Raw genomic sequence first — 12,141 nt, forward strand, 5'->3', positions numbered from 1 at the left:
AAATAAGAAGAACAAAAATTAGAATATTTCTAAATCTTCAATTCCCTAGTAACGACGCCAAAAACTAGGTGCGTCCAAACTCAAATGCAAGTGTATGAGGTAATTCAAGTAATATAATAACCCAAAAACTAAGGATCATGATGGCACTTGTTGTGGAAAACTTTTACAAGTAAGCTTATAACCTAAGCTGATATGAAATGGGAAATCAATACTAAAAACCCAAGGTAAGGCTTCTAGATCGAAGCCAAACCACACAAACATGATAATAATGGAAATACAATCAAAGATACCAAAGCAAATCCCAAAAACTGATGTCACAGTGTAAAAACTACTAAATACATCTCGAATGTCAAATTACAATAATAGTCCAAAATGGATTGAAATGTGTCTCAGAATATTATATAAGACTTGAAATATGTAGGAAGAGGTAGTTAACCAACTTCTGAAGCATAAGATGTCTGCTACCTCGAATATACTCCAATTGTCGCCAAAATTAGCTATCCATGTGGTGCAATCATACCTTGATCTCCACCGAAAGGTGTAGTAGAAAGAGTACGATCCACATGTACTCAATTGGTATTATAGGGTGATTAAGTAAAGTAGAAAATAAAGCATATAATCACAAACTATGAGCATGTCACCAACAATAAAAAATGTTCCAAACGGTATCCTACACCATCTCCACTAACAGTTCTACTATATACACATATAAAAAGTATAGGTAGGGGAAAAAAGAGCGAATATACACATATGCCAAATACAAGTATAAGAAGATAGAACAAATGGATAGATATCAAGCAAAGAATTGAAATACAATCACATAATAAGTACAATCTATGGAATGCCATAAAGATGATGATGATGATGATGATAATTTGATGCACAAGGTCGTCGCACAACCTCTGTATACACCTAATGAGTTATGCTTCTGGGTAGGGCCCAATTGGGGGTTCGTCAACTCATATACAGCCAATATCCAGTACCAATATCTGTAACTCCTCTCTTACTCATACATCGGCAAAGGGTTTTTAAAAGTGTAACATTGTCTATCAAAAAAGATAGTATTTCCACGGTTGTACCAATGTTTCACATAAATAAATATGATATAAGGATGTAATGCTAAAAAAAAAACCAAAATGAGATTATCCAATATCCAAAAAATATAACAACCATGTGAGAGCTAAAATTTCACTCAAATCAACCAACCATCCATGATCCAATACAATCCAAAAAACCATCACATGAAACATGAAAGAAAATGTCATTGATAGAATATAAATCCCAAAATCTATGCTTTTTCCCACCAAAAGGATTGCGACCAAACATACATATATCAATACCAGGACCAACAACATCATCAAGACCCCACACGATCACACATAAAAAATAATGTCTCAAAACCTTCAAATATTATCCATATAGACCCCTACATGGGCATATAAATCACGTAAACAAATTTTTCAATATACAACCCCGTACCCATAATCTGCTTTTACATTATATATAGACTACCCAACCCATTCTGAAGAAAGTTAAGTCATAGCATACCGTAAATGTCGATACCAGTATAATAAGCCTTTAATATCAAGATATGACCTCATGCACTAACTTAAAATGAGCTAAAACACACTAATATAGATTCTAAGCGTCAAATGAATGCCAACAATACCCATATTATGCACTTCCAAATCAGGTTAAAAATGGACCCCCAAAATGTGTGATTGAAAAAGAATGATAAAACCAGAATTTTAATCCAAAATAATACTTCTCATGATTAAAGAAATTCACTGGAGAAAATCCATGTGAAAATGGGTTGAAATTGTGATTTGAATCGAAGAAATGCTAATTTGGGCCTTTCGAACAAAAATCCCTAAATTCCACTTTTAAATCTGAGTTCAAACAAGATTTAAATGATGAAAAATGAAGGAAAATAATTAAAATAGGGATTTAGGGCTTACCAAATCATAAGGATGGAAGAAAATACCCAAAAACTCGAACCCCAAGCTCCAAGTCTCGAAAATGGTGAAGGAATCTTGAAAGTGGGGATGTAATCTACCTAGGCATTACCTAACCGTCCACTGGGCTGCTTAAGGGGCCATCGCTTAAGTGACTAGGCATCGTTTATGTGAAGCCCGCCTCATTGTATGAGCGACTTGGCTGTTGCTTAAGTACCGGGCATATGGAATGCCAATATCTCTTAAGTGACCAGGTGATCGCTTAAGGAACAATCTCTTAAGGCAAGCCTGGTGTTGCTTAGGAGACACTTTGGCTATTAGGCCAGGTCACTTAAGAGACCAAAGCATCACTTAAGCGAGTGCACCTGCAGGAGAGTTCGAGAATTCCATGTCTCTGCGGACCCCTGGGGTTCATTTAGAATCCAGAATATGCAAATGACTATGTTATCCTGCTGAATTTAATGCTCCGGACTCAATGGCTATATTAGATTTTCAAAAAAACATTATTTCATAAAATTGACCCCTGAAATCAAATTTTGTAACTTTTTAAACCAAGGATTGAAATGAGATATCAAAGTTGTAAAACCACGACAACTATGTTACCAACCTATAATCGACGTTTCAAATCAATTGACATAATTTGTTTAGCCATCCGATGCACAGATCAAAATATTTTGGCTGAAGTAAACTAATAAGCCTTTAAGACCATCAAAAATCACAATCTTGCATAAGTCACATCAAAATGCATTGGGAACCATGCTAATCATCCCCATACTGCAGAAATACCACAATGCAATCATAGGGAAGGTAAAATGTTTAAATTAGAAAAAAATAATTATTTTGCACAAAACACCACAAATTAGGTCATTACATCATCCACTACTAAGAATCTTGTTTGTCCTCTAACTAAGGGCAATACAAGTACCTGCATCATTGAAAAGATAGGGATAAGTACTACATATATCTGACTCAACCTCCCAAGTAGACTTATCTATAGGACGATATCTTCACTGGACCTTAACAAAAAAAATAACTCTAGAATGCAAACATCTAACATCTCTATCTAAAATGAAGACAGGCTCCTCAATAAAAGACAGTTGCTCATCTAAATGAACTGAATCCCAATAAAAGACATGAGACTCATTTAGAATGTATCGCCGAAACATAGAAACATAAAAAACTAGATGAACAACTGATAAATCTTGGAATAATTGACATGACCTGAATTGGGGCCTTGTCATAATGGGCATCCCAAATCCAACCAGGATCGGGGACCTCCCCCGTTACCCAACCCAACCTTCAACCACATATCTTGAGTCGGATGAATTCCAAACATATAACAGAATAGCATTTTGTATAATTCTAGACTTTGTGATAGGTCCATAAATATTACCAACCCAAGCAAGTCCAACCAACTAATATCCAACTAATAACCATACCAAAAAAATAACCAAGTACAATTCCATAACATAATATGATAGAACAATCATAAATATAGTGACACCGCCCATACCAACCCATAGTAGTTCCACAAAGCCTCTAACCAAAAGTAAAACAATATCAAGTTTGGATATGCCCCCAACCATAACCAAAACCAATGTCTATAAAATAACTAAAGAATGTAAATACATCCATGACATGAAATAGTGCCTTCCAGAATTTGGAAGCTCACCACTTCAATCAAACTAAGCTAATCTCGAATATAATCACTAAGAAGGAGGAGTAGAATGGACAGTTCCTGTATTGTGTGGGGATACATCCATTCGAAGATGGGTTAGCGAGTGAACTCTAGCACACACTCAGGATAAGGATAAAATATGCTAATCTTTAAAATCAAGTAAACCAACCATATGCATTAACAACCATACATACATATATAACCAAGCTGGGAATGGGAACTGGGTTTAGCGTGCCATTAAAACCATTGACCTGGGTATGTACAGCTTAACCATCCTCAAACTATCCACAGGCTATATGGGTCCAGGTGTAACCCTCTGAACGGGCCCCAATGTGTGTAGATGCACAAACCAGAGATACCATATAAGTATAGAATTCCCAAGTACTCTTCACTCTCCATGGTACATATTAGCATACATGAGTTTCTAGTGTTCGTCTAATAGACTCATACCTTCACAGTTAGCTATCACATCCCTCTATTATTGCCCAATTAAAACCATTACCGCATAACCATACCATCATTTCGTTTATTATTAACCAAGGTAATAAGTAGTGGTATCGTCACATCAACTATGGCTTGCAAGTAATGTCCTAAGCCATTATTTTTAAGAAGAAGGGATTCCCATGTACCTATAGATTACATTACTAAGTTGACTAGGGGGAATACCATGTACCCCACAAGTGATCATTATTATGTTTTCTTATGGGATTCCCTTGTACCCTGTAGCGCTATAAATTAGACCAACCATAACCACCAACTTAAGCTGCTTCAAATTCTCGTAGGATGGTACAACCACCTGATAACAATCATACCCTACGGTACGAGTGGTCCCTTAACCTGTACCCATAACAAAATCATGAGGGGTTGAACACTGTCCAACATAAAAGTTGGAATATATGACTTATACCCTATCCTCGCAACTCATTGTGAGCCATTTGTACTCATATCCAAGTTAAGTTACTAAATTTCAGATTAAGTGAAGGAAAAACCAAACTAACGACCTATCAAGAACCATACACTCATACCCACCTATTCATACCCATTTTAGAAACTCAACCACCAAATACCACATAACATTAGACAACATACGACTAGGTAACCTAACTCGTATCCTATTATATAACTTGTATGTACCATCCGTACCTAGGACAAAACCCATCCATCCAACCCTAGTGACATACGACCAAGACCAACCAAACCATACCACATCATATGAGAAGTACCCCAAGTCGTATGATGTCTAGAACCCAAAATCTGAGAAATTTTATAAGGGTTAGAATCTAGGGTGTGTTAGTCTCCCCCACTAAGATCATTCATCCCCTAATGATGGACAAGGTAGTACAAGCACGAGTTACACCCCCAAATAACCATTCCAACCTTTAACTAAGTTAGAAAACAAAGATACAAGGAAATCAACCTTCATTTAACCAAGTTAGAAAACAAAGACGTGATCAAGAATACATACCTTCCGCATGAATATCTGGAGCACAAAATAAATGCGGATACTTGGACTTCATGTACTCTTTAACTTCCCAAGTAGCTTCTTCAACCTTGTTGTTCCTCCATAGTACATTAATCGAACATGTGGATCTAATATCTCAATGGGGATCTCCTTATAAGACAGAGAATTTGAGAAACCCAACCCTTCTAATGGAAAAACTGATGCAAGATCACCTATACACTTTCTCAACATAGAGACACGGAATACCAGATGAATGGAGCTCAAGCTAGAAGGCAACTCCAATTCATATGTAACATTATCAAACCTCCTCAAAACAACATAAGGACCAACATACTGGGGACTAAGCTTTCCATTTTACCCAAATTGCATTACTCCCTTCATGGGAGACACCTTTAGGAATACCCTATCAACATCCTCAAATCCCAAGTCCCTACGCCTTACATCCAAATAGGACTTTTGGTGACTTTGGGCAGCCTTAAGCCTATCCAAAATTACCTTTACCTTCTCTATAGCCTGATAACCCAAACATATCCGCGTCACCAATCACAAACCACCCAAGAAGAGATCTACACCTCCTACCATACAATGCCTAAATAGTGTCATCCCAATGCTAGAATGATAGCTATTGTTGTAAGCAAACCCTACATGAGGTAGAAACTTAACTAAATTACCACTATAATCAATCACACATGCATGAAGCATATTATCCAATGTCTGAATAGTCCTTTCTGCTTGTCTATCCATCTATGGGCAAAAATAGTACTTAGACTAGCCTTAGTATCCAACCCCTTTTGAAATAACCATCAAAAGTGAGTTAAAAATTGTGTATCACGATAAGAGATGATAAAAATAGGTACCCCATGTAGCTTCACAACCTCATAAACATACAACCTCACATAATCTTCTGTCAAAAAGTTAATCCTTGATAATGCTCTACTTACACGTCAATTGAGTTTAAGACGGTCGTCGTCAATATATTTACCCAACTTTAGAGTCGGGGTCGAATCCACAGGGAATAATGTGAGTGGTGATTAAATTAATTTGAAACTAAAGCTACAAGTTAAATTCAAACAAATCATACAAAAAGGTAAAATGGGGGTTTTTTTGATGATCAAACAAATTTTAAAGTTTTAACTTGCTTCAGAGCTCAAAACTAAAATTTCAATAGTTCAAATCAGTGATAGAGATGAACTAGGGTTGTGATCACTATGATTATTAATCCCCAATGAACAATGACAGCAGTATTGGGTTCTCATGACTTGTGGAAAACACCAAATTATCAGTTTCGATAGTCCATCTAAGTGTTTCTCAACCTACTTAGATGTTGAACTCCCTAATTCTCTTGAACTTAGGAATCATTATATTCATACTGATTTTATCTCAAGTTGATCAATATTGTTACAACATAATCATTAAATGGGAGATTAACCTTCCCAAATCCTCGTTGATAATTTGCTACCTTTAGTTTATTTCTCAGTTTGAACAAATCAACATAAGGTGAGCTCTATTGTTTGCAACCAATAAATAACAATCATAGTAAAGAAATTATCAAGATGTCCCGACAATCACTCAAACCCTAATCAACTATTAAATCCATGGAGGAATAATCATAGATCCCACAACCCTAGTTGTGGGTTTTAGTACCACATGAAAAAGAAAGAGATAGCAATAATTTTATTCATCATTCAAAGTAATTAAACTTACAAAAGATGAAGTCTGAAGTTGATTCTCTTCCAAGTTCAAGAGAAAATTCCCACAACCAAATCAAAGGGTTGAATATTGAATTCTAAGTTAAGAGAGCCAAAAAGAAAAGTAAACTCCCTTGGAATAAGTTTTCTGCCCCCCTCCCCCAATATGTTCAGCCTCCCTAATGAAACCCTAGAAGCTGCTATTTATATCCGTAACTTAAGAAAAATCTGAAATTAAAAATTCAGAATTTTTCTTTTAGGTGAGACATGTCTGATGGCTTATCAGAGTTCTGATAGCTTATCAGAACATGTCATTAAGCATGCTTCAAATTTTTTCCTTCTGCCTATGTGTGACGACATTCTTGACGGCTTATTAGACACCTGATGACTTATCACAGACATCGTCACATCTTCACTTTAATTTATCAAGCACTGGCCAAGCCCGACGACTTATCACAACTCTGACGGCCTATCATAGATGTCGTCAGGAATTATAGATGAAGCCCATTCTCTGTCTAAGCCTAACGATGAGCCTGATGGCTTATCACACTTTAGATGGCATATCACAGATGTCGTCACGAATTCCAGCTAAAATTGATTCTCTGTCTAAGGCCGACAGTATATCTGATAGCTTATCAGGGAGTTGACGACTTATCAGACAAGTAGTCAACTATACTTCCCTTCTTATTTTGCTCAAAATTCAACTCTTTTATCTCAGTTGTTGTTGGTTTTCTTTCATCTTGACTTTTCATATAATAACAAAGAGAAAACAATCAAAAACGACAAAAGTTGCTTAAGACTTTGCAATTATTCTCAGTTAAAAGACTCAAATATGTTAGCATATGCTCACACATCAACACCCTCAACTTAAAACAATTGATTGTCCTAAAGAAACTAAAACACAAACAAGAGGATACAGAGTACATACGGTAGTCAACCATCCATATTATCTCAAAACATCTTCACCATCTCTAAGGTTAATTAATTTTAAAACAACAACTGTGCATATTATTGAAGAACAACAATTCGACACACAAGAATCAAGATATGGCATCAATTCAGCAATAACACCCATGCATGTACCAAGATTACACTATCAAACAAGTTAGCAACTAGTAACGTAACCAGTGTGCCCTCACTACAAAGAAGTCCCACTTCACTTTTATCAAACATCACATATGTAACCATGGGGACAATCAAAAGACACTCACTCTTAGAATGAATTTCCAATCAATGTATGCCAAATACCATAGGCTTGCCCTTATTTTCATTACCGAAACTTTCAGACAGTTAAGTTAGGATCACTATAGGTCTTCTCTTTGGCTTGTAATGTAGGCTAGGGGCTGGTATGATACTCGATGATATTTAAAGTGAATAATCCTCCTTGACACTACACTAGATTCTGGGGTATCACTTATTAACCTTTTTCTATTATTCTCTTTTCTTGATCACACATATTTAGGATGGGTGCGGTCCTTTCTACAATCACTTTTTTTTTTGCAACTTTTCTTTTCTTGTTCTTTTCCACCTCATCTAACTTTTTATTTTTTTATTTTATTCTACCTTTCTTCATACTCATTTTACATCACACACTCCTATGGTAGCCACCCTCAACTTAGGCTATTTGCCTAAGTCAAAGTGCATAATGTCTAAGGAGGACCAGGGCCGAAACAGGTTTATTGTGATACAAATAGTAAGGTGATAGGTGTAATAAAAAGAATAGGCATTCAGGCTCCAAATCAGGATCAAGGGATATTATTCACACATGAAATATCATTTAGGCTAAAAGTGAACTAATATCAACAACGGCCTATGATCCTTTCCAAATTACTATCCTACAACCAAGGCAAGACCAACCGAGCAAGTTCAGGATTTAACTCACAATGGGAACTAGGTAGTATCTCACACATACATGGCACAAAGGTACATTACAAGCTACTACCTATTTGGTTCATGCAATTGTTTAGCAATAGTTATCATGTCACTAGTACTTATACTATATAACAAGATGCATAGTGGTCACACATAAATGCATATCACATAGTTATAAAATAGACCTTAGTAGAGGTATTCAAAAATCAACAAAAATATGTTAACTGCCTAAGGTACTTGTATTTCTCCTAGTCATCTACAATATTTTACAACAAATTACAATACGCCTAAACATACCGGCTCTACTAGGAACAAGACTTCGGGGAAAAGAGGCACGACAATAAAAACCCCGGAGGACATCAACATCCACAAGTAGCCCCACCCTTGACTTAAAATCATGCAATGTTCCCAATGCTTCAAACCAAAACAAGAGACTTAGAAACATACCCGTGGCACCATTCATGAGAAGATATGATGTCAATCACATAATACGAATACAAACAACAAAATACCTTGGGTTGCCACCCAAGAAGCTCCTAATTTAGTGTCGCGGCATGGCCCAACTAAGCTTTTTCATCCACCTTTCGAATATGAATTTCACTCACAACTTAGAGTCCATTTTCTTGCCTCGATCATAGGGGGTGGTACAAAAATTAAGAAGTCGAGTAATGGATTGAGCATAGTAAACCACTCGGCCTTAAAGTGAGGTGTGTTTTTATATTGCTTCTCTAATGTAAAATCAAGAATATAGGATTCTTGTTCCTCATCTTCACACTCTTCTACTATTTTAAATGATTCCACAGACAAGATATCATCTAAACATAATGTAGAAAAGTGCTTTGAATGAGGACCAATCAATCCTACTTCAAAATTTATACTATCTACTACACACTCACTTTTATTCACCTTCTCAATGTCAATCTCAAAATCAAGATGACAATCGAGTGGTTGCAATTCTTGAGTTTTGGTTACAATTCTTGAGTTTTCTCCTCAAATTGGCTAATGTCCTCCTCATATTATTCTTTGTTTAGCCACTGTAAACGTGGTGGGAGTGGTAACTCCTTTATCTCTGCCCACAGTTGTTCTTGATTCTCTAAAATTTATTTCATCAATGTGTTCGCTTGAATCGTGACTGCACACATATCTTCAGTATGATCACTTTGACCACAAGATAAACATCAATTTATAGTAAGTAGGACAGTATCCATATCATATTATGAAGGCCTCTTCCATGCACTTCGAGGTAAATCTAGACAGCAAGCCTCAAAATATGGTCCCACATAATAAAAATAAGAATCATTACAAGAATTGTCATCACTCATAAAACCATCTATCCAGGCTGACATCTCAAGAAAGGTGTGAGAAAAAGAAAATAAAAAAAAATAAACTAAACAAATATTTACAAGTTTGAATTCAGGAAAGTAAACTAAAATTTCAAACTAACTCAATACGCTAAATTGTTCCCCGGCAATGGCTCCATTTTTGATAACGCTCAACTTATATGTCAATTTAGTGCAAGGCGGTCGTCGTTAATATATTTACCTAACTTTGGAGTCGGGGTCGAATCCATAGGGAAAAATGTGAGTGGCGATTACAATAATTTGAAACTAAAGTTACAAGTTAAATTCAAACAAATGATACAAAAAGATAAAATGGGATTTTTTGATGATCAAACAAATTTTAAAGTTTTAACTTGCTACAGAGCTCAAAACTAAAATTTCAATAGTTCAAATCAGTGATAGAGAGGAACTAAGGTTGTGATCACTATAATTATTAATCCCCAATAAACAATGACAACAGTATTGGGTTCCATGATTTGTGGGAAATACCAAATTATCAGTTGCGACAGTCCATCTAAGTGTTTCTCAACCTACTTAGATGTTGAACTCCCTAATTCTCTCGAACTTAGGAAATCATTATATTCATACTAATTTTATCTCAAGCTGATGAATCTTGTTACAACATTAATCATTATATGGAAGCTTAACCTTCCTAAATCCTCGTTGATAATTCGCTACCTTTAGTTTATTCTCAGTTCGAGCAAATCAAGATAAGGAGGGATTTATTATTTGCAACCAATAAATAACAATCATAACAAAGGAATTATAAAGATGTCCCCACAATCACTCAAACCTTAATCAACTAGTAAATCCATGGAGGAATAATCATAGATCCCACAATCCTAGTTGTGGGTTTTAGTGCCACATGAAAAAGAAAGAGATAGCAATAATTTTATTCATTATTCAAAGTAATTAAACTTACAAAAGATGAAGTCTGAAGTTGATTCTCTTCCAAGTTCAAGAGAAAATTGCCATAACCAAATCAAAGAGTTGAAAATTGAATTCTAAGTTAAGAGAGCCAAAAAGAAAAGTAAACTCCCTTGGAATAAGTTTTCTACCCCTCCCCACCCGATATGTTCAGCCTCCCTAATGAAACCCTAGAAGCTGCTATTTATATCCGTAATTTAAGATAAATCCAAAATTAAAAATTTAGAATTTTTCTTTTAGGTGACGACATGTCTGACGGCTTATTAGAGTTCTGATAGCTTATCAGAATATGTTATCAAGCATGCTTCAAATTTTTGCCTTCTGATTATGTGTGCCGACATTCTTAATGGATTATCAGATATCTGACAACTTATCACAGATGATGTCACATCTTCACTTTAATTTCTCAAGCACTGCCCAAGCCTGACGATGAGTCGGACGGCTTATCATAATTCTGATGACCTATCACACATGTCGTCATGAATTTTAGCTGAAGCCCATTCTCTGTCTAAGCCTAACGATGAGCCTGACAGATTATCACATTTCTGACGGTCTATCACAGATGTCATAACAAGTTCCAGCTAAAACCCATTCTCTGTCTAAGGCTGACGGCAACTCTGATAGCTTATTAGGGAGTTGACAACTTATCAGAAAAGTCATCAACTACAATTCCTTTCTTATTTTTCTTAAAATTCAAGTCTTTTATCTCAGTTGTTGTTGGTTTTCTTTCATCTTGACTTTTCCTGCAATAACAAAGAGAAAATAATCAAAAACGATAAAAGTTGCTTAAGACTTTGCAATTATTCTCAATTAAAAGCCTCAAATGTGTTAGCATCTGCTCACACATCAGTCCTCATTGGCAAGAAGTGAGTCGACATTTTTATCCTATCCACGATGACCCAAACTGAATCAAATTAGTTCTGTACTGAGAAAGACAGGTAGCGAAATCCTTATTGATCACTTCCAATTTCCATTCAAGAAATTCAATTTCCTAATACAAGCCTCCAAGCCTCATGTGCTCAACTTTCACTTGTTGACACACTAACTATTTGGCTACAAAAATAGCCACATCCTTTTTCATACCATTCCACCAATACATCTCCTTAAGATCATGATATATTTTCATCGAACCTAGATAACCAACATAGCGCGATTCATGTACCTCGTCCATTACCCTTTGTCGCAAACCATCAAAGTCAGGAATCTAACTTCCCTTAAT

This window comes from Capsicum annuum, chromosome 6 (assembly GCF_002878395.1).
Source record: "Capsicum annuum cultivar UCD-10X-F1 chromosome 6, UCD10Xv1.1, whole genome shotgun sequence".
Classification (NCBI taxonomy): domain Eukaryota; kingdom Viridiplantae; phylum Streptophyta; class Magnoliopsida; order Solanales; family Solanaceae; genus Capsicum; species Capsicum annuum.